General features: G+C 49.1%; 1 long non-coding RNA gene across 4 annotated transcripts in view; it reads left to right on the top strand.

Moving 5' to 3' along the window:
* Positions 1-21535, top strand: part of LOC135968056 (uncharacterized) — a 38044-nt gene extending 16509 nt beyond the window's left edge. The window contains exons 2-3 of one of the 4 annotated variants that reach the window (XR_012426699.1): positions 12714-12896; positions 20844-21535. This is a non-coding gene — a long non-coding RNA (uncharacterized lncRNA). Of the gene's footprint in view, positions 1-11287; positions 11661-12713; positions 14397-15239; positions 20807-20843 lie in introns of those variants that run through there. The other 3 variants (XR_012426701.1, XR_012426700.1, XR_010582487.2) reach the window with 3 other exon arrangements.
* The last annotated feature ends 980 nt before the right edge of the window (positions 21536-22515 follow it).

The following is a 22515-nucleotide window of genomic DNA, read 5'->3' as shown; positions in this document are numbered from 1 at the left end:
AGAGCAGTGACTGGAGTGAGGATGCAGGGACTCTGGGTGACCCACACGCTCGTTTCCACCTGGCACGAAGGACCCTGGAGTGAGGGTGCAGTGCCTGCTCTGAGTCACCAGCACACTCATCATTTCTACATAAAGAACCCTGTGAGCCTGTCCCAGGACTTTTTAGCCTAGACCTAAAAATTCACAGCTCAGGAAACCTTCATCATTTTAGGAACCTGAGGGGTGGGCCAGGGGGATCTCACAGAGTGAGGTCCTGTCTATGGGGTCAGCAAAGTGCAGCTGGGGCTTCCCGCAAGCTCTTCAGGGGGGCCGTGCACTGGCCCGAGGCTGGTTCCGCCTCCTATCCTCGGTTCTCATGCCCAGCCGTGAGGGGAGCCCCCCGCTTCAGGAGCGGTCCCTGGCTCCAGGCCCTAACGTCCATGTCCAGGCCCCTGGTAGGGCAGCTTCTACCCCAGGGAGGCTGGGACTGGAGACAGCCTGGAGCTCTAGGCAATCCTGGCAACCACATGCTTCCCGAAGTGGCTGCAGACAAACTCCTGCTTCCAAAACCTGGCACGGGCTGTGTGAGGCCTGGAACGCGGGAGGCGCGATTACCCTCTCATGGTTATCAAGTCAAGTCATAGTCTCTTAGACCTAAGTGTGACTGGAAGTATACACATTATGGAAGTGTATATAAATGTGAATACAGACACGCTTATTTTCCTTTTATATACCTTACATATATGTGTATACGTGCATATGTATAAAACATGGAAGAAAAAAACATACTTAAGATTTCAAATCTCAGTCACAAAGATCTCAGAAGCAAATTATTATTCTTAAATTCTAAACAAAGATGTAACATTTTACATTCTTACAAACAAAACGTTCTCTATTAGCATTTTATTTTAAAAACTAAGAATGCATTGCACTCTCTCAATTTCGATTTTTAACTCAGCTCACAAAGGCCCCTGTAGAAAGGCCTCCGTACCGCGGCAAGGATGGCGGTGGTCACACCTGTGGCCATTTATCCTCTCTACATCTAGCTCCTCTCCCTGAGGCAACAGCACCTCCCAAGTCACAGCCTGGCCTCCCAACTCTCCCCCGTCCCGGGCGTTTTGGCATGTTGCTGTGCTGCACACACCTCAGCAAATACTGCTGATTAGCCAGAATCGCCCAGAAATCTCTTAACCTTGATTCTGGCTGCTTTTGTAATTTGTAATATCTTTACTTCTGGTGTGATTTGAGAAACAACAAATTTTAAAATTAGAGAAGATGTGGTTTTTATTCTCTCCTTTCTACTTGCAACCTTGAAAATTCAAGTAGCAGCAAGGGTTTGTTGAAAGTAACTTCCACCAAATAGAACCTATTACAAAGATACTACAGAGTGTCAAATAACCACATAGATGTAAAATAGAGATGCAGACACAGATATAAAATCCAATGGTTAAACCAAATTGAGAAATGCTTGCCAGTTTGATAGGACTTCTAAAACTTGACATAAATGTTGGCTGAGGGATACAAGATGTTATGAGATGAGTGAGATGCTTGGCCTAGAACCACGGGCTCTCTCCTCTTTACAGCAGAAAATCCATAAGGAAGTCAAATCTGAAAGAACCAGGTACCGTTGAACGGCATACTCAGCCATCCTTCCCCATTCCTGGGCCAGCTGCGGTGAGTGCAGCCAGTCGTTCACCAACATCCATCATCCATCCTCCAGGCCATGGCTACACTTTACTCCCAGGCTCCCTGTCATTATGTAGATTAGGTAAATCAGGGCCACTCTCACCTTAAGCCTCCCCCGCCAGCATGGCAATCACCCATTCCCAACCACGGCAAGGACAGCCGTGTCCCTGGGAACGCAGAGCAGGGGTCGGGAAGAAACCTGGATCTCTGAATACCTCATGGAGCAGTCACCAGCCTGGAACATCCTCCCTGACGGCTTTGCAAGAGAGAAGAACTCCTTGGTTCCTCAAGCTACAATACTGCAGAGTCTCAGGTCACAGCATCCTTACCTACCCTCGTCAGGAACCGTTCATGCTCATCAAGACATGAGAACAAAACTGCAGTGGCACAGTCACACTCGACGCAGACCACCTGCTGCTCACATTCATCGTATTAACACCAAAAGGCCACCTTGGTGGATATCCTGGATGTGGACACTTGGCGGCTTTTTGCTGGAGACGCGCTTTGTGCATTTATCGCACGACCATCTTGGCGTCAGGAGGGGCTGTGCAGATGGCAGCTGTGCACGTCACAGGGAGTCTCACTTGCTGGACTCTCAGCCAGCTCCCACTATCAGTGCCGGCAGAGTCCTCTCCTCCGGGAGCACGTGCTTGGACGCCACAGTGGCCTGTGGATCCACACAACAGCACTGTGTGCCCCAGGAGCTTAGAAAGTACCACTGCATCAAGGCCTCCACAGGTGAGGCCGGGGGCAGAAGCCAACCTCAAGCAGTTACGGTCCTCCGTGGGGCTGGCGTCCAGGCAGGAAGGCGGCTCAGCGGCTCTCCTCTCACTGTGGAACTTCCTAGGTCCCCACATGAACAGAACCTAAATAACACGCAACGAACAACCGGAAAGAGAACACGACCAACAGCTTCTGAGATGAGCAAGCTGGGCTGATCATGAGACACCTGACGGGGACGGTGCCAGAGCCCCTCCCAGTGACCTGTGTGGACAGCGGTGCCAGCATCTCCCTAAAACCAGCCCAAGTCAAGTTAGACTTGAGGCTTTCCAGGAGTGGGTAGATCCATTCAATCCCACAGTCTGAACCTTCCAGGCCGTGTCTCATGGCCCTCATCTCACATATGGGAACCCGGACGCTGCACCATAGACGTGGCCCCAAGCCCTCGTTCCTTCTTCAACACCACACACCAGTACAGTGAACACTTAGGATCTGGGCATTCACATAAAATACTGCTTAACTAAAACTTCTGATTTAGAACATGTTTAATTCCTACTCACAGAGCTCAAAGTGTTCTGTCCTAGGAGGCGGTAGCTGTAACTAAGCATGAGAGAAGAAGGGTTCAGAGTGGTGCCAAGTATTAAATATTCCTCTAAATCTATTCACCAGGTTGCCATGCTATTGTCACCTGCTTCATTTTCTGTCCTCAAAAGACAAAATAGTTACTTTTCAAAATAGACAACCTGTTTTACTGATGCTTAGCTATAAAGTAGCGAGCTACATATCCAAAAGGGAGATGTGGGAAAACAGAAAATGTCCACAAGCGATCGGGGTCGGGGGGCAGTTGCAGCAGCACCTGGCTCTGTTGCGTTGTGAGCCAGCCACGTGGGCTGGACAGCTCACTTAGCCACTGAAATTACATCATCTAAGATTTTGTTTCAGTTACTTTGATAAATTCTCCCTCTTGCTATGAAGAGTAAGGTTTGTTTTTTTTGTTTTTGTTTTTTTTTTTGACTTGGAGTCTCGCTGTGTCATCCAGTCCAGAGTGCAGTATTACAATCATGGCTCATCGCGGCCTTGACCTTCTGGCTCAAGCAATCCTCCCGCCTCAACCTTCCAAGTAGTTGGGACCCAAAGGCGAGTTTGATTTCTTTGCTAACGAATTCCTAATTCACCTCGCAGTGGGCCTGTCAAGGCCATATGCCCGGACATCCACCTTGCCGACCGTCCATGTGGTCTCTAAGGTGGATGCACTCCGGTTGCCTGGGCTCTGCACGCGATACTGAGTCTCCAAGTCTGCCGCTGTATAAGGGACTGACAGCCCCAAGCGTCTCGACGCGCCACCTTGAGCCGGGCTTTATTCCACAGGGCGACTCTGCTTCCCGTGATGAGATGCAGCACGTGAGCACAGATCAAAGGGTATCAGCAACTAACCCATTCCCCTGGTACTAAGCAGAGGACCAAGAGTTTAGTTCCTTACTTATTTGCTACGGGCTTGATTCAAAACAGCTTTCTGGAATCCTGGGGATAAACATCTCTAACTGGGGAGAATTCTGGCTTTAGTAACGGAAGGATCACCTAAAGCCCATTTTGTAACTGCTGTTCTCGTCAGAATTTGAGGCCAAAGGGAAAAATAAAAGGGGGGCTAAGATCGTGACACCCCAGTTTGCACAAGGCCAACCAGCCTGCTTGAGGGGGTAAAAGGAATAGGATTTTTAAACTGCTGAGTTTTAAAAACATGGCTGTAGGCTGGGCGCACTGGCTCACGTCTATAAGCCCAGCACTTTGGGAGGCCGAGGTGGGAGGATTGCTTGAGGCCAGGAGTTCAACACTGGCTTGAATAACACAGCAATACCCTATCTCTTTAAAAAGAAAAAAAAAAGGTTATTAAAATAGTAATAAAAAGGTTAATACAATAAATTACTATGTCAACATGGCACCCCCTGCTGTCAGACGAGGTGCAATCTCTGTGGCTGTGAGGTCCGGAGAGAACTGTAACTGGCATCATAGGGAAGGTGGACCCCAAAGCCCCACAACATTACTCCTGTACAGTGTGTTAACCAGCATGAAGTCTCCTCCACAATCAGAAGCCTGGTTTAGAGGAACGCTGCCCACTGGACCTGGGTGGACTCCAGATGCCGGTCGACCAGACAGCCCCACCCTGGGACCCTGCCGGCAGCCCCGACTGGACAGAATGGCCTCATGAGTGTCATTTCCTGCCACAGGCTGCAGACCCTGAGCCAGTACTGGCTGTGACTGAGGCTGCGCATAAACGTCTGCGCCCAACAGCTCACCTTTGTACATGACACGCCCAGTCCACCTCATTTCAAATGTTACACTTGCCCCAAGGCGAACATGGATGTTACAGGTTAACTCACTGCCTGTGTGCTAGACTTTCCCTGTAAGTGTTCAGACATTGCACAAACCGGATGAACAAACCCCACTTTCCCTGTAAACGTTCAGACATTCCTTGAGCCCGATGAACACACACAGCCAACAAACCCCGGAACGTGTAACGCCGCGGCCTCCTCCCCTCCTGAGGGGCGTGTGCTTACAGCTCCCCCAAGACCACATTTCCCAAAGCACAGAGTGTTACTCTGAAAATAAAACCTCCTTTTTCCTTCCTCTGTACATCTCGTGGTCGTGTTAACAACTATTGCTACAAATGCAGAGAAACGGGGTATCATCCGTGCTGGTCACCGAATTCCTAGCACCAAAGCTTCAAGGCCCCCCAGTCTGAAGGAAGCTTCTATCTCCCTAAAGCCAACTCTGGAGACGAAGGCCAAGCTGGGGAAAGGCTGTGTCTCTGCAAATCCACGCCACGGGGCCCTCTGCTGTTGTGTGTAAGGAACTCTTGGTCTGTCCTGGGGTTTGGGGAAATCAGGATGCAAGCAGATACCGTACGCTCTGCCACGGGACCGTGAAGTCTGCGGAACCTCAGAGGAACACGGAGACAAATGGCTGCACGATTCTCACAGGCCGAGCCTCGATGGGCGCCCGTGTCAAGAACATAGACACGCCGGGAGGGGCAGCGGATGCAGGCAACGCCTGCAACTCCTGCAAGCAACAGCGTCTGAGTGTGGGGGTCTCTGGCCAGGCTCCACCACAATTGCCATATTCTGTGACAAAATTTTAAAAATAGGTTTTAACTAGTTATAACTCTAACTTGTTTTACACATAAACAGAACACAGGGTACCAACAGGCTCCAAAATACTTTGCCTAGAACCAAGTCTAGAATGCAGATGGATGCTGCTCCGAGTGTGAGGAGTCCCCTTGTAGTGCCATAAATCCTAGATCTAGGTGACTAAGTGCTCTTCCTAAACCAGACGGCACCATGAGGCTCTGAGGGCACCCTCTGTCCCCAGGCCAGTCCATCAGCCCCTGCAGAAGCTTCTAGAGTAAGAGCCTGTGGATTTGTATTGGACGGATGTAAACCAGGCAAAGTCACAGGGGCTCGTCCTGGAAGCCCATCCATTTACCCACTCATGCCGTGGAGAGCCCTGCCCCCAACTCCACACCCGCAATCACGCTCAACCACAAGAACTGGCTTCTAGGCCCTCAAGCTACTCCCTCTGGACCCCGGACAGACGCTTCTCAAACCATGAGACCCAGAGTAGTCTTAACAGGTGGTCCCAGCAGAACTGGCCACTGCATGAATTGATATTTTGTGTGTGGGGGGGTGGTTGTTCTTCTGTCACTCAGGCACAGTACACCATAAGTACAGTGGTGCTATCATGGTTCACTGCAGCCTCAACCTGCCAGGCTTGGGTCATCCTCCAGCCCTAGCTTCCCGAGTAGCTGGGACCACAGGTGTACATCACCTTTCCTATTTAATTTTTTGTAGAGTCAGGGTCTTGCTATGTAGCCCAGGCTGGTCTTGAATTCCTGGGCTCAAAAGTGAACTGCCCACCTCAGCCTCCCAAGGTGCTGGGATGACAGGTGTGAGTCACTATGCCCAGCCTAGAATTGGTTTTTCTTAAACCTGAGTTTGACACATGAACCCCACTTACATAGATATCAGCACACTCTCACAGCTCGAGAGTTTTCCTGAATCTCGATTCTGTCCGTTCAAGGTCAATATCTAAGAAAGGGTCAGAACTGACTCTCCCTCAGTGAAGCCTAAGAGCAAATGCAGCAGCATCTCAGTGTACGAGGAGACAAAGTAAGAAGGGTGGAAAATACACACTGAAATTCTAGTGCTAGAATCATAATCACCAACACTTTAAGAGGGAATCTGCTTTCCAAAATATGTAGCTGCTGGATTAACTTCAAAGTCACCAGATTCCACAGGCAGTAGCTCACAGGGGCACAGCTTTCTAAGGCCGCACAGCCCGGGACAGCGTAACAGCCTCAGGGCAAAGCAAACTAAACAAAGGCTTGGTTCTCTCAAGGACGAAGGTGCTCAAGTGTTTCCAAATAGATTCTTCTTCTAAGTAAGTTAGATGCCTCCTACAACACTGTTTAGAGTGCCAGTGTGTTCAGAAACATGAAGTTGAAAATACATCTCAGGACCCCAAAATCACTAAGCTAAAGGGACGTCAACGTGAGGAAGAGCTTAGACCAAACCTGCCTCCCATGCTCTTCCTAACAGAGACAGCTACTGGGGGTGGGGGGAAAAATCCACGTACCTCCCTCACAACCGATCCACAAGGAAATTCCTCATGGACAGAGGACAGAACTCAAAGTCACCATCTGCACACGGAGATAAATGCGGATCTGACGGCTTCCTCTGGAAAGATGCACCAGAAATGCATTTGTCTGATCTACCTGTGACCTGGAAATCCCTCCCCGCTTCGAGCCGTCCATCCTTCCTAGACTGAACCAACGTACGTCTCACATGTATTGATGTCTCACGTCTCCCTAAAATGTGTAAGACCAAGTTGTGCCCCAAACACCTTGGACACATGTCCAGGACCTCCTGAGGCTGCCGCAGTGTGTCCTCAACCCCTCCTAAGGCTGTGTCTATAACCTTGGGAAAATGAACTCTCTATGGATCGAGGACTGCCGCAGAGATCCTTCTGGTTTACAGGAAGCATTCTCTCCTGCGAGTATATCAATGAAATCATGTGGAATTACAAAATGCCACTTTAGTAAAAGCCAAAGGAATTAGGGTTCTATGTGCTTCAAAAAAAAAAGTAACGTTCTATTTGTCAATGGACCATGAAGCCCACACCCCCTTTTGCAGTGAAGATGTCAAACGGGACGAGAGGCCCCTCCTGAGGATGCCACTTCCCAGAGTCCAGTTTCCTGCTGCTCAGGGAACAGCAACCCCAGCTTCACGAGGCTCAGGCCTCCAAACCCAACTCCCACCCATGCTGGAGAATCACCCCAGGGACTAGCTAAGTGGCAGGTGCAACTCTCACCTCACCCCCTTAAAGGGGAAAAGGCACCTTCCCGCTCCTCTTCCTGCTGGTGGGAACAGGGGCAGGAGCTGGAGGATCAGGAGTCGGGCGGCAGAACGGAAGCAGCCTGGGTCCCTGCTAGTCAGAGTTGGCAAATGCCAACCACCCCCGACATTCACTTTGCAAATAAATCCTTCTCTTTTGTCAGGTCCCTGGTTATAAGTTTGCACCCATAACTTAAAAAGAAAAAAAAAACTCAGATGAAAAATCGGTGTTTGGCTGACAATATTTCAATTATCTTGGGGCCTTGGGTCAAATGATGGCAAAACAGGAAACTGAACGCTGTTATTCAGGAAACTACCTTCCAGCGCCGTCTACCCTCCCAGGCTGTCACCTTATGGTTGTTTGTCTGCTAGATGATTAACAATAACTGTTCTGAAAACCTAGGTGTACAGAACAGACAAGAAGTCAGCTCGGGTTGAGGGGAAGCAGGATAAGACCCCCTTCCCCGCAGGATGGTGGAAAAGGAGGAACCTTCAGCACCTGGGTTTTCAGGATGCTGGATCTCTCAGAGCATCTCTCACAGCTCAAGTACAGCCAGACCCTCCTCTGACACAGCCTGTTCAGGCGAAGGTGGCACCTGCCCTAGAGACCCACAGCCCTGTGCGGGGCTCAGCTGGAGCTGAACTTGCCTCCCTTGGTAAGAGTCAGGGCCAGGGGTGGGGAGAGGAGAGAAGCAGCAGGCCTGAGGGCCACTGTGGAAACTCCATGCCACGCTAACTCTCGTCTGATGTGCTCCGGCCAAAGCCACGCTTCTCGGAGGGAGTTTCCCTTCACACACCCGGAAATCATCAACATCTAGTCTCCCCACAGAACAAATCCTTCCCTAGGAGGCAGACGCTTGGCTGTAACACGGGGTAATGAGGGGCGCGCCTTCGTGCCCACTCTGTAGTGTTTCCTGTTACCTATTTTACCTTAAGCTACAAATGATTCCCGTTTACACGGGACACAGTGACACAGACAGCAAAACACATGAGATTCAGTGTGATCCCACACCCGTCACTGCTGACCCTCAAGTGCTTTGTTCGTTTTGCTTCTAGAGTTTGTACTCTCTCCCGGGGTTCCAGGCCTGTGGATTCAACCCACCATAGAATAACATATTTTTTAATGTGTTTGTACTAAGCATTCAGACTTTATTATTCATTAAACAACTACTGGCATGGTATGTCCATGGTATAGCTGTTACGAGCAACCCTGACATGACTGTCTGCAGGAGGATGTGCATATGTCATATGCAAACACGATGCCATTTTATTGCAGGGACCTCAACGCCCAAAGACCTTGGATTCCATAGGCAGTCCTGCAGCCCACCCCCATGGGCACTGTGGAATGGCTATAATAGAAAATATGGAGGTTTTAAACAGTTATGTACTAAATCTAATCTTTTGTTAAGAAATTAATGTGTATCACTTGTATTATTTGGAAGTCCTTCCTGGCCCAGAGACTTGACATGTTCTTATCTTTTTGTCCACGGATCTAGCCATTCCAGTAAGCTTGTTGAACACAAATCAATTTTACAATTAAATTCTTACAAGAATCACACTCAATCTGTAGGCTGCTTTGGTTTTTAAAGTGAAATAACCAATAGTTTTGCCAACCTGCTATATCATAGAATAACAGGATAAAGCAGCCCCATGACATGCAAAAACATGGGGTTCAAAGCTAACCAGTATAAAACACGTTACAAACCCCTAAATATGAAAACGTTTTACACCAAAACAGATATTCCAGAAAAAAACAAGATGTTCAAAAAAGCCCTTTGCAGAAAAGCACTTTCCCCTTCATTTTTCACATGGTTTCCTGAAGCTTGTGTTTGGTGATGACCATGAACCAGAAGTAGCGTCCGCTGCAACTACTGTTACGGCAACACAGAATATTAAGGCAAAAAAAAAAAAAAAAAAAAAAAAGGCCGGGCGCGGTGGCTCAAGCCTGTAATCCCAGCACTTTGGGAGGCCAAGACGGGCGGATCACGAGGTCAGGAGATCGAGACCATCCTGGCTAACACGGTGAAACCCCATCTCTACTAAAAAATACAAAAACAAAAAACAAAACAAAACAAAAAAACAACTAACCGGGCGAGGTGGCGGGCGCCTATAGTCCCAGCTACTCGGGAGGCTGAGGCAGGAGAATGGCGTAAACCCAGGAGGCGGAGCTTGCAGTGAGCTGAGATCCGGCCACTGCACCCCAGCCTGGGCGACAGAGCGAGACTCCCTCTCAAAAAAAAAAAAAAAAAAAGGACACACCATATTTCCTATTGATGAGAACAGGTAGAGTGTTATAAAATGAGAGTGTCCTAAAGTCAACAATGTTCAAATTCTAGGTCTCCCACAGACACTAGACGGTAACCGCCAAAGCTTATGTACTTGGCAACGTTCAAGGAGACCAAGTTCAGAGCTGTCACAATGCAGCACCATCCTCACGCGATTATCTCAGGCAGGTTTGAGGGCAAGTGCCCCCGTCACAGCGGGAAAGCTGCCCAGCCCAGCACTTCCTGAGATCACAGACCTTCGCCTTCCCACGTCTTCAATAGTTCCATTACACCGGGAACCAGACAGCAAAACCTAAAACACTTCCTCAAATCTCAAGACAGTCTTTAGACCTCTTTTCCTTGCCCCTTCTCTTACTGAAAAAGCCTATTTTGTAAGCAACCTGTAGTGCTTACCAGAGCTGGGGGGGAAGGAGAGCTGGTGTTGGGTAGACCGAGTTTCCAGCGTGGGGAGACCAGGAAGTTCTGGAGATGGATGGCGGTGATCACAGCACGACAGTGTGAACACACTTAATGCCACCAAACCATACACTTAAAAATAGAGTGCTGTGTAACTTTACCACAATCAAAAGACTGAGAAAAGTCATCTATAATTACTGTCTCCAATATCTTCCATCCTGTAAGTTACATTTGCTTTCGGAAATCCTCAGAGCAATCATGAAAAACTAATACCCTGTCGTCTCTGAAACGCAAAGTCGTTCAAGGGCTTTGGTTATAGGAAAGTAGCTGGAAAGCAAAGCGTCCGTTAGGCACAGCAGCCGTGATAGGACAAACACACGGTAGGAAGGTGGTGGTCATGCTACACACAGATGGGAAGGGTGTGGGGAGCCACAACACCTGATGCTTGGGGAGGCACCTGGGCAGGAGCTGAGAATGTACCAAACACGTTCGATCATGCAACATTCACGGACCCCGAGTCCAGCCACCACCGCTGACATCCACTGTGGCTGGGGTGTCCTCCCAGCCTGTGATGGCTCGCTCCTTCGGTTAACTGCCTTGAATCTACTGGTTCCTCTCCTCATGGGCCTCTTTCCTGTCGTCTTCCTGTCATTTTTCTGTCAGCAAACACATTTCCTGTCATTTTCCTGAACTGACATGACATTTCCTGTCATTTTCCTGAAGTGACATGACATTTCCTGTCATTTTCCTGAACTGACATGTCATTTCCTGTCATTTTCCTGTCAGCAAGCACATGCGTCCAGCCTGACCTTGCTGATGTGCTCCAGCGGCCTTGGACTCGAGCCGCACTGTTCCATCAGTGTGGCATTCGCGAGTTACCTCCTGGGAAATGCCAGGTGATGGTAACATCAACCAGGAGGCACAGCTGAGAAGCAGAACGCATGGTGCGGTGCCCAGAACGTCACGTCCTTGAACAGACGCTCCGTATCTTCTCCTCTCCTGCCAGAGCTTCGCTGTAGGAAGGCGGCCATTCCTCCAGTGCTGCTACTTCCCACACCGGGGAAAGCAAGCTTCAGAAATGAACGGTGTCAAAGAGGGAGGACCCACCAGCAGGGCTACCGGCAGCCAGACAACCGCAGCCCCAGCATTCCCCAGCCACCATGACTGACAGCCCAGGCTCCAGAAATGCACGGCTTCAACCTTAGGAGTAAAAACCCTCCCAATCCAACTATTATTTTCAACAATGGGATTGAGGAATGAGGTGTTCTAACCCTGCCTCTCTCGACAGCACAGATCATCAGATCCCAGTTCTTATAGGATTGGGGAGTGGGGTGGGGTGGGGTGGTTCCTAACCCTGCCCGCCTTCATAGAAAAGAACTTGGATATGATGACCTGTGCTAGATTAGCACTTTGCTTCTGCCATATGCAGTCATCCTCAGCACCAGGAAAAGTCAGAATCGTTGAGTGATGACACCAATACCAACACACGCCGTTCTGCGGCTCTGGTAACTGGCTGCACAGATACAACCCGATAGTGGTGAGGTCTAAAGACATCACCAGTCTTCCCAAGGATTGTGTTCCTGAATATTTTGCGTTTGGAATAACGGTCTTCTTTGCCAGGGCTGAGCCATGCTTCCCTCTCGCCTGGCCTCTGCCTTCACCAGCTTCGTGTGCGCTTCCGGACAAGTGTTTGTGCAGGTGCTATCACTTATTTCCACAGCGAGAATATACACAGACACCACACAGAAATGGGCAACCCCGTTAGGAGCTGTGCAGGGAGATCTAACTCATCCCATGTGCCAAATTCCTGTTGCCATGGAAATTAAACTAACTAAACTAACGTTGCTATGATCTCATCTCTTACTGTACCACTAAAGATCATCCGGGTAAGAGGAATGTGCCTCTGCATAGCATTCAGCTCACATTTACATGTCGGTTTTTCCTGAATATGGTTATGTGAGATAGAAATCAGTAAGATGGGGTATAACATACAGTATAGGATCGTTGTGTCTCCTAGCCTCAAACACTTCAAGATCCTCAGAAAATGAAGTTTAACTCTGGGGACGTGAGTTACATAGTAACTTGTTTTGGATACTATCATATCAACACCAAATAACTTCTTGAATTCCTTTTTAAATTGAAAAGCAATTTACAAAGCACAAAAGCCCCAATATTAAAGAATACAATTCAGTCTTTTTAGCATATTCTAAAAGCTGCACATCAACCACTAGTATGTAATTCCGGGACTTTTTCACCACAGGCCAAAGAAACCTTGAACCCATTAAGAGTCAGCACCTGGCTCCTTCCTTCTACCAGCCCCTGGCAATCACCAGCCAACTTCCTTTTCTCTGGATTTGCCCATTCTGGACACCTGTTGTGAGGAGAATCGTACAGTGCATGACCTTTGGTGTGACCTTCGGTGCTGACATCTTTCACGTCTAAGGTGAGTGGAATCTCAGTGAGTGACCGGTTGACAGACACCTGGACTGTTTCTACTACTATGAATAATGCTGCTGTGAAGATTCAGGCATGACATACTTTTTGGAAAAATGTTTTCAGTTTTCTTGAGCATATGGCTAGGAGTGAAATTGCTGGGTCGTACGGTGATTTCATGCTTTTCTGAGGAACTGTCAGACTTTTCCAAATCAACTGCACCATTTTACTTCCCCTCCCACTAGCAATATATCAAGATTTCAGTTTTCCCCAATTCACCAACATGTCACTGTCCAATACTGGGGTTTTACCCACCCATCACGGTGGTTGTGAAGTGTTATTTCACGGTGGTTTTGATTTCCATTTCTAAGATGACGAATTCTGCTAAACATCTCATGTGCTTTTTAAGGCATTTATATGTCTTTCTTTGGAGAATGTCTATTCAAATCCTTTGTCCATTTTTAAATTGGATTTTTATTAAGAGTTTTTGAATATATTCTTGATATCAGGTCCTTATTGTGATAATGTATCCTGTTCTGTGGGTTGTCATTTTACTTTAATAGTATCCTCTGAATTGAACATTTTTAATTTTGATACCGTCTTTTTCCCTTCAGTTGCTTGTTATAGCTCTAGACGTCTCAGCCAAGGAAACATTGCCTAATCCAACCTAACAGTTTCTCCAGGATTCTCCCCTAAAGGTGTTATGAGCTGAACTGTCCCCCTCCCCCAAGATTCCATGTTAAAGTCACAACCCCAGAAACCCAAAATGTCACTGTATTTACATACAGGGCCTTTAACTTGGCAATTTAGGTCCCATAAGATCTTAAAAGTAGGCCCTGATCCAGTATGACTGGTGTTCTTTTAAGAGAATTTAGACACAGTCCTCAGTGCTGCATACACGTAAGAGAAACCTGTGAGGACACAGAGAAGAAGCTGTCTACACAGCATGGGGTGAGGCCCCAGAGAATCCAACCCTGCCCGCACCTTGATCCCAGGCTTCCAGTCTCCAGAAAAAAGGAAATAAGATGCTATTGTCTAAGTCGCACGGTCTGTGGTGTCCGTTATGGTACCCAGCAGACTGACAGAATGGGTCTCAGTCAGCTCCTTACATTGGAACCATGTTGAGCTTTGCGTGTACGGTGAGGAAGGGTCCAGTCCATCCTTTTCTATGTGGATACCCCAGTTGTCCCAGCACCATTGAGTTGTGAAAGGAAAAAAGTAAAGCAACCCTTGCTGTCCTCTCTCCATCAACAGATTAGAAGATACACTGAAGAATCATGGACAATTTTGTCGGTTTAAGCCAGTGGTTTTCAAACTTTTGGGTCTCAGGAACCCTTTGCACTTTATTAAAGAGCACAAAAAAGCTTTCTCATCAGGCCGGGAGTGGTGGCTGCTCATGCCTGTAATCCCAGCACTTTGGGAGGCAGAGACAGGTGGATCACTTGAGGTCAGGAGTTCGAGACCGGCCTGGCCAACATGGTGAAACCCCGTCTCTACTAAAATACAAAAATTAGCCTGGCATGGTGCCGAACACCTGTAGTACCAGCTACTAGGGAGGCTGAGGCAGGAGAATCGCTTGAACTCAGGAGGCAGAGGTTGAAGTGAGCTGAGGTCACACCACCGCACTCCGGCCTGCGTGGCAGAGCAAGACTCCGTCTCAAAAAAAAAAAAAAAAAAAAAGAACATAATTTAGTTTCTTTTACAAGGATAAAGTCATTACATCTTAACACAGTCTTAAAGAAGAAACCATTTTCCAAAATAAGCAGCAGCGTGGCAACAGTTTGTACTACTGTGAAAACACCTAACATCTCTGCACCTCAGACAGCAGGATTCTCATGCCTGCATGTGCGTTCAGTGGGCTGCAGAGCCATGGCTGAAGTTTATGAAGAAAGTCCGACCCCATACTGATATACAATTAGGAAGCAGTATTTTCATTGTGTTTTCAGATCATTTTAGGTATTCTCTGCTGCCAAATGTAACAAGTGGCACTTCCGTACAGGCTGTCTGCAACACAGAGTCTGTGCTCTGGTCGACGGGCCTTTCTGCCCCAATTCCTTCTAAGTCGACTGGTCCGTCTTGCACTTGAATGGCTTTTACCAGCACACGATTTTGTAATCACACATTGGTTAGAAAATACTGGTTCAGAGTTATGAGCGGCTTCCACGTTTCATTATATGTCCAAAAAAAAAAAAAACCAAAAAAACCCCACATCAGTATCACCATTGATCACATGAGAAAGTGGTGGACACAAGATTTTTATGTTTTAATATTCGCTGGAGAGCTCAAATGTCTATCATTGGGAAAAATGTAAGGTACTTTCCTTGAGATGAAAGTCATTTTGTTCATTTTTCAGGCCACACCTGCAAATACCTCCATCTGAAGTGGCATCTTTTGTAAGTCATTCTTTATATAAAGGCGGCCGTTAGTGGAAGAAGTGGTTCTGCAGGTTCATAGTTCAGAGACACCAGTGCTCTCCCAAGAGATAACCATAAAATCCACAGAAGACGCACCTGTGCGCACTTCCTGTTTCTCACTCAGAACATTCCAGAAGGAACCCTGAATCCCAATGCCACAGCGGGACTGACGTTTGCTCTCACCCACACAATAAACCCAGGGAGCTCCCCCAGCCCCCACCCCGAGGCCACAGCCTTGGTCCTCTATCTGGTCTAGGGGGGCTCCTGCAGCTCCAGCCTAACAGGGAACAGAAGGCACCCACATGTCACAAAGCCCTCCCAAGGCCCAGCGAGCACTTCTGCTTATGTGCCAGCCAAGTGCGTTTGACAATTCTACAGCCAGCTGTACGGCAGGTAGCGAGGTACCCAGCAAATACTCAGGGCTCACGTTACTAAGGAAGGTGCACAGCGAGGTACCCAGCAAGTACTCAAGGCTCACGTTATGGAGGAGGAAACCAGGCAGATAGTGAGGTACCCAGCAGGGTTCACGTTACCCAGGAGGAAAGGAGGGTAGAGACAAGGGGGCTGGAACAGTCTGTCATAAGCTTTAGCATTTACAAGGCTCGCTGAAGATTATCTGATTTGATCGTCACAACAGCTCACAAGATAGGCAGAGGCAAGACTATTTTCACTTCATAAAAAGAGATCCCGAGAACTGATGATGACCACGTGCTCTTCCCACAGGCTCCCAGAAATCCTCCTCAAATCATCTCTCAGTTGTATACATGTGATAATATCTCAGTCACGTCCCCTCTCTGCAGGGGAATTTTACTGCCGCCCTGCTGTTCCTTCGCACCCCTGCCCTCTCCTGCATTTCAGCCATGCCCACCATCCATGAGGAGTCTGCACCACCCCACCCCCGCTGCTGCTGATGGCTTGGGTCACGCTTACCTTTCATTTCCACCTACAGGGACCTGTTCTTCCTTCAAATGCAGCTCAAACTCACTCATTGTGTGAAGCCTTTCTGTCATGTGTAAAATCAGTCTGTGGAATGCTTCATTTAGGAGGTGCTTATGTTGCCTCATTGGCTGTGATCAGGACCAAATTCTGAGCAAACCAGGTGGTCCCCTCTCCCCATCTCTGCTCCAGTGCACTTAAAACAAGGATTCCTGGAAGCATCTTTTTAGTCCAATTCATGCATGAGTCTGCCCCACACACTGCAGAAAAGCCCTGGTGGTCGGTGGTCAGGGCTCAGGGCTGCCCAGGTAGGTAAGGAGAGCTTAGTGCCCTCTCTGGAGTTGTCGCTCAGAGACCCACGGCTGGAAGGGAAGAAACTTACATCCTGTGAAACCTCTAGGCCCCGAGACCCACTCAGGAGTGGAAAACGGGGAAGGAGCCTTGAACAGACCCTCGGGAGGGCAGACAGTGGGAGCCACGGAGGCCACCAGGAAGGAGGGAGGCAGGCAGTGAGGCCACAGGTGATGTGGCCGGGAGGGAGGTGTTGTGACCAGAGGTGAGGTGGTGGGCGGATGACACGGCGTGCTGTGGGGAGGAGATGTGGCCAGGGCAATGTGGCCAGGGAAGACGACACAGCTGGAAGGAAGTGACAAGAGGGGTCTCCAGGCCCCAGACTGTGCCTGATTTATAGATGACATTTTACTTAAGATATTATATCTAACTTTAAAGAAAAGTAGCAATTTCGAACCATTGTGTACATTTAAAGCACGGTACAAATTGAGCACATTTCCCAAACCAAAGAACAGGGCATTGAAGAAAAAATTCATTTAAGATCAGAAATAGAGAGATCCTACAGCTCTTCCAGTCCAATCCCCACCCTATCGTGAATGGGGGGAAAAGGAAGTAGATTCTAGTCAGTCAGAATTAAAGGCAAAACCGATCCACTTTACTTTCTAGACAGAAAACAAGAAGCTCATCAAGGAATCCCTACAAACAGTACCTTTAGTAGTTCCCGAAATGCAAAATTCACCTACAAATTAAATCAACTGCTAAGTGTGTATAGAGTAATTTTTTTCATTATTGCCTTCCTCATCTGCAGGGGCTTTTTTAGACCTTGTTTCCCCTTAATTGCCTCCAACACCCAGGAAATTTAAACCTCACAAGTAAACTGTGTCTCGATTCATGCCCAGCGTCCTTTGGAGCAGACAGTCCGTTGCTCTAAGACGTTCTTGTCACCTAAGCACCGAGTACAGCCTGAGAACGCACAACACGCACTCACACAAACTCAGACAGTCAACAGGTGAGATACGGCACATGAGGAGGAAGACAAGATAAATGAGCTTCACTGACACCCCCAGATCCGACAAGAAATGACACACGCAGCCTGCTCTGGTGCAGGTGACTCCTGGAAAACAGCCAAGGACAGCATTTGGAGAAGCAGCACCGCAGGCCAGGAGGGTCTGGGGGCTTAAGAAGGGAGGGGCGCCCCGACCAGGTACTGGGGGATTCAGAAGGGAGGGGCTCCCCGACCAGGTGGCTGGGGGATTCAGAAGGGAGGGGTGCCCCGACCAGGTGCTGGGGCTTCAGAGGGGATCGGTGCCCCGATCACTTCCTGGGGGCTTCAGAGGCAAGGGGTACCCTGACCACGTGCTGGGACTTCAGACGAGAAGGCACCCCGACCGGGTCCTGGGGGCAGCAGGACAAGCCCAGGGTTCCGTCGTCACTTTCACTCCCTACTCCCGAATCTCGCCCTGAAGTTGCAGCCAGTCCAGGTATTCATTTACCCATAAAATTAAGTATCTGTGAGTAACACAAGTCACTAATCCACACAAATCTGAGTCCACAGATACCTCCCAGAGACGCCACCATCCCTTCTGGTAGAAGAACAGCCCAGGGGCCCACGCTGCTAAGAAGGGAGACTGTCTCCAGCCTGACGCTGCAGAGTCCTCAACACAAAGTCTACCTTCTGGAACCGTGCCGTCTCCTACAGAGGCAACTAGGGACATGTAGGGTTTTTAAAAATCTTTTTTTTTTCTTAAGACAGAGTCTCCCTCTGTCACCCAGGCTGGAGTGCAGTGGCTCGATCTCGGCTTGCTGCAACCTCTGCCTCTCGAGTTGAAGTGATTTTTCTGCCTCGGCCTCCCGAGTAGCTGGAATTACAGGCGCCTGTCACCGCGCCTGACTATTTTATTTGTATTTTTAAGTACAGATGGGATTTCACCTTGTTGGCCAGGCTGGTCTTGAACACCTGACCTCACATGATCCACCCGCCTCGACCTCCCAAACTGCTGGGAATACACGCATGAGCCACGGTGCCCGGGCCATATAGCTATTTAAATTTGACTAAAATTAAATAAAATTAGAAGTTCTCATTTACACTTCAAACATTCAGTTACCCACAGGCGGCCACTGACCAGAGGCTGGTAGAGATGTCACACTCCACACTGCAGAAGGATCTAGGGACGAAATGGCTCTAAGATCATCTCGACATCTTTATGTTGAAGCTACTGAAGTTTTATTCTGATTATTATAGACATCAGCATTCTCCCACTTAAAAATGTCAGTGCTATTGCAATGATCAGATCTGTGACTTCCCATCAGCTCTTCTCTTCCTGGACAGATAACTGTAGAGCATCTGCACTCTGCCTCCACACTAAGGGGTAGTAGAAGGCTCCGTGTAAAATCAGGGGGAGAAAAAAAAATGAATCCCTAGTCCGCCTCCCCCCCTACGATTTTGTGAAACTCCTCTTAATATGCAGAATAACTGCCAGAGTTGCAATAAAGAAGCATCCCTTGACCAGGAAGCAGCAGGGAAGCAAGAGGAGGGAGATGCAAAGACCCTCCGTTCCCTCTGGGACCCCAGGCCCAGCCAGGACTGAGAAGGGCCGCACAGCCCGGCAGACCCGCACACCTGATGCGAACCATACACACGGCTTCCCTGGGCCTCGGTCCCCTGCTCTGCCCTCACTGGCCACTATGGCTCTGGGTAGAGGCAGCTCCCTGAGCCCCAACACCCACAGCCAGTCCCCTCCTTGCAGGTCTCAGCTGTGCTCTCACTGCCTCCCTGACGCTTCTCATCATCCGCGTACCGTGTCCACTCTACCCCACAGCCCTTGCTACAGCCCACCCCACCATGGAGCCTAGCACACAGCAGGTGCCCGAGACGCCCCAGTGGGCGGGCATGCCAGGGTAGGGCTTGGAGTTCCAAGGGCCTGGTCCCGCATCACACCACAAACGCCACGGAGGCTGTGGAAGGGGTCCAGGTTTCAGGCCTGTACTCAGCTTCTCCTGGCCCCCGAGGCCAAGAACCTAGCAAGGGAGCGCAGCCGGAAGCAGGGTCCCAAACCCCCTTCATGCTCCTCAAGAGGAAGGGGGCTTCGGGGCACAACCCCACGAGCGTCTTCCTCCTGCCAGGCTGCCTGTCACAGCCCCGACACCTTCACAGCAGGGAAACCCACTCCTGTGAGGAGAAAACCACCAAGTACCACAGGAGCCACGTCCCCCGCAGCGTCTGCTGAGCCCAATAGCGACGGCAGCAGCCGGGCCCCCACTCAGCACACACCGACTCCGAACCCGCCACGCACACCACAAGGCCGACCATCTTGAAGCTCAGCTTCCACTCGTCAGGGCCCTCCTTCCAGGAGAGCTCGGCATGTCTATCTTCCCTGGGCTCACAGAAAGGAGTGGGACCCAACCCCGAGTGTGCACAAAGTTAAGCTCCCACTAGCTGTGCAGACAACCTCCCTAGCCCTGGACTGAGAAGAGGCCAAGCGCAAACAGCCATATTTTGCCCGCACAGGTACGGAATTCAGTCAGCTCTCTCAATGAAGTCGTGACAGGTCAACTCCAGGCTCCTCAGTGCTCTGGGGTTCACCTCGGGCCACTGCACCTTTGAAACGTGGCTGTGGACTCCTCTAGGGTGCTCACTTTCACGGCCCATTTCATTCAGACACTGCAGGCCCCTACCGTGGTGTCAATACCCAGGACACCCCTGCTGGCATCCTCTGAGATGCTGCTGCAGCTGCAGCTGCTATGATCTGAGAACAGCCATGCACAGGCATCAAAGGGAGGACTTCTCAAGTCTCCTCCAGGGGCAGTGACTACAGCTTTGAAAGACGTTGCACTGAATCCTGGGTGAGCCTGGCTTGGTCCGCAATCTAATCCGGGTTGCTGGGGAGACACACTCTGTTGTAATTGACAGAGGCTGTGGGTGGCAGCTCTACCAAGACTGATAATTGCAACTAGTCTGAGATTTACTATCCATACTTTCTATTTGATGTTTCAAAGGAAAGCATCGTGAAGTTCCAGTAGCAAGGAATTTTCTACAATCTATCACATTAAGATACAGAAGAAATGTAGCTAAAATGTTCATAGGGTCTATGCAGAGGAAGAGATGGGTCTATTTCAGGAAAAGTGCTTGCTGGCTTTTTAGAAACAGTGAAATCCCTGACAAGTAAAAGGTTGTTTATACTTTTTCTTTGGAACAGAGGGAAAGTTCTTTCTTATTATTTGAATACATTAACTATATTTAAGTGTTCTGGTAGACTGAGTATTAAATATTCAAAAGGAAGTAATTCTGTTTGGTCTATTTCATTCTTTAAATGTAGCTTTCAAAAACTGACAAATACCTGGCCGGGTGCAGTGGCTCACGCCTGTAATCCCAGCACTTTGGGAGGCCGAGGCTGGTGGATCACGAGGTCAGGAGATTGAGACCATCCTGGCTAACACGGTGAAGCCCTGACTCTACTAAAAACGCAAAAAATTAGCCTGGTGTGTTGGCGGACACCTGTGGTCCCAGCTACTCGAGAGACTGAGGCAGGAGAATGGCGTGAACCTGGGAGGTGGAGCTTGCACTGAGCCGAGATCACATCACTGCACTCCAGCCTGGGCGACAGAGCAAGACTCCATCTCAAAAAAGAAAAAATAAATAAAAAGTGGAAAACCCCCCATATCTGCCCTGGCTCCGGCCATCTCCATGGAGTGGACAGAGCTTGAGAAAAGCTCACTGTGGAGGCGTAGAAGGCCAGGCCGGGCCGGGCCTTTGCTCAGCAGATGAGCAAGAGGGTCAGCCATCCTAGTGAAGAAGCCCATGTTTGCTATGTTACTGATGATACCCACATAAATTTCTATTTGCCTCCCACACAGACCTGGGATCTATGTTTGAGCAAGCGACGCATACCAACAGTCCCTCCATGCCATCATTTCCCTGACCTCCTCCAGAAAAGCCAGGCCAGGCAGCGTCCCCACACGGGCACTGGGGCCCAGGAAGATCCTGGTCCTGCCCCTCTTCTCTCTCGTCCCTGCAGCACCCTGGCTTGCTGTGGAAGCCCAGCAGTGCTGGCTGAACCCACGTTCACCTGGGGCATTCAGGAGAAGCCTCTGTGCAGAAATCAACTGGGAAGGAGGGCTGTGTGTGCTGGTGCTGGCAGGTCACCCCAATGGATTTGCAGAACTCAGTTTTCAACACAGGTGCGCCACCAAGTCCCTCAAGCCCTTTGTGAGCCTAGAGCCACAGAGCCATTTGCGGCATTCTCACAGTCTCTAACAACCCTGCACAGAGGCCCTGTTTTTCCAAAGGACCATAAAATTTTCCGTGTAGACAAAGTTTGACATAATGAAATAAAGTGAAGTCACCACTTCTATTTTCTATTAATCCATTCATTCAAACAAGTATCTCTTGAGTATGTGCATCGAATACTGTGGAATTAGGATTTAGTCCATGCCTTCAAGAAATATACAGCACAGAAGAAAAGGTATAGCTTGTAACTAACAGTGCTGAACAGGCAAGAAATAAACATCATAGAAGGAAAGGTAGAGCTTGTAACTAACGTCATAGAAGGAAAGGTGTAGCTTATAACTAACAGTGGTGAACTGGACAGAATTTCACAGGCTCATCAGGAGCCACTGAGGAGGAAGCCATGATTCACATCCACCTGCAGTAGATAAATGTTTCCCGGATAAAGTAACTTTTCTACAGTGATATCTGCTCCTTATTGTTTAATCCTGCTCGATAGGGTATTAAATTACCACTTTATGTGCTGCTTATATAAAATACATCATTGTCAGGGGAGGTTATAAAATAATACTTCACACAAGCTTGGGCTGTGAATGGTGCGAGGCAATGGGACGATGTGTTCCCGTGTTCTCGAGACGCAGAAGGGTCAAGACCCTGCTTCCCTTCTCCTCCCCACCGCCCTGTTCCCAGATGAGGGGTGGAGGCAAGGCCGCCGTGCAGTCCTAGAGCTGGCTCCAGGGCCAGGACACCACGCCCAGACTCTC

Source organism: Macaca fascicularis, chromosome 17 (genome assembly GCF_037993035.2).
Source record: "Macaca fascicularis isolate 582-1 chromosome 17, T2T-MFA8v1.1".
Classification (NCBI taxonomy): Eukaryota; Metazoa; Chordata; class Mammalia; order Primates; family Cercopithecidae; genus Macaca; species Macaca fascicularis.
Note: the sequence above shows the minus strand (reverse complement) of the source record. Positions and strands in the feature narration are given on the sequence as shown.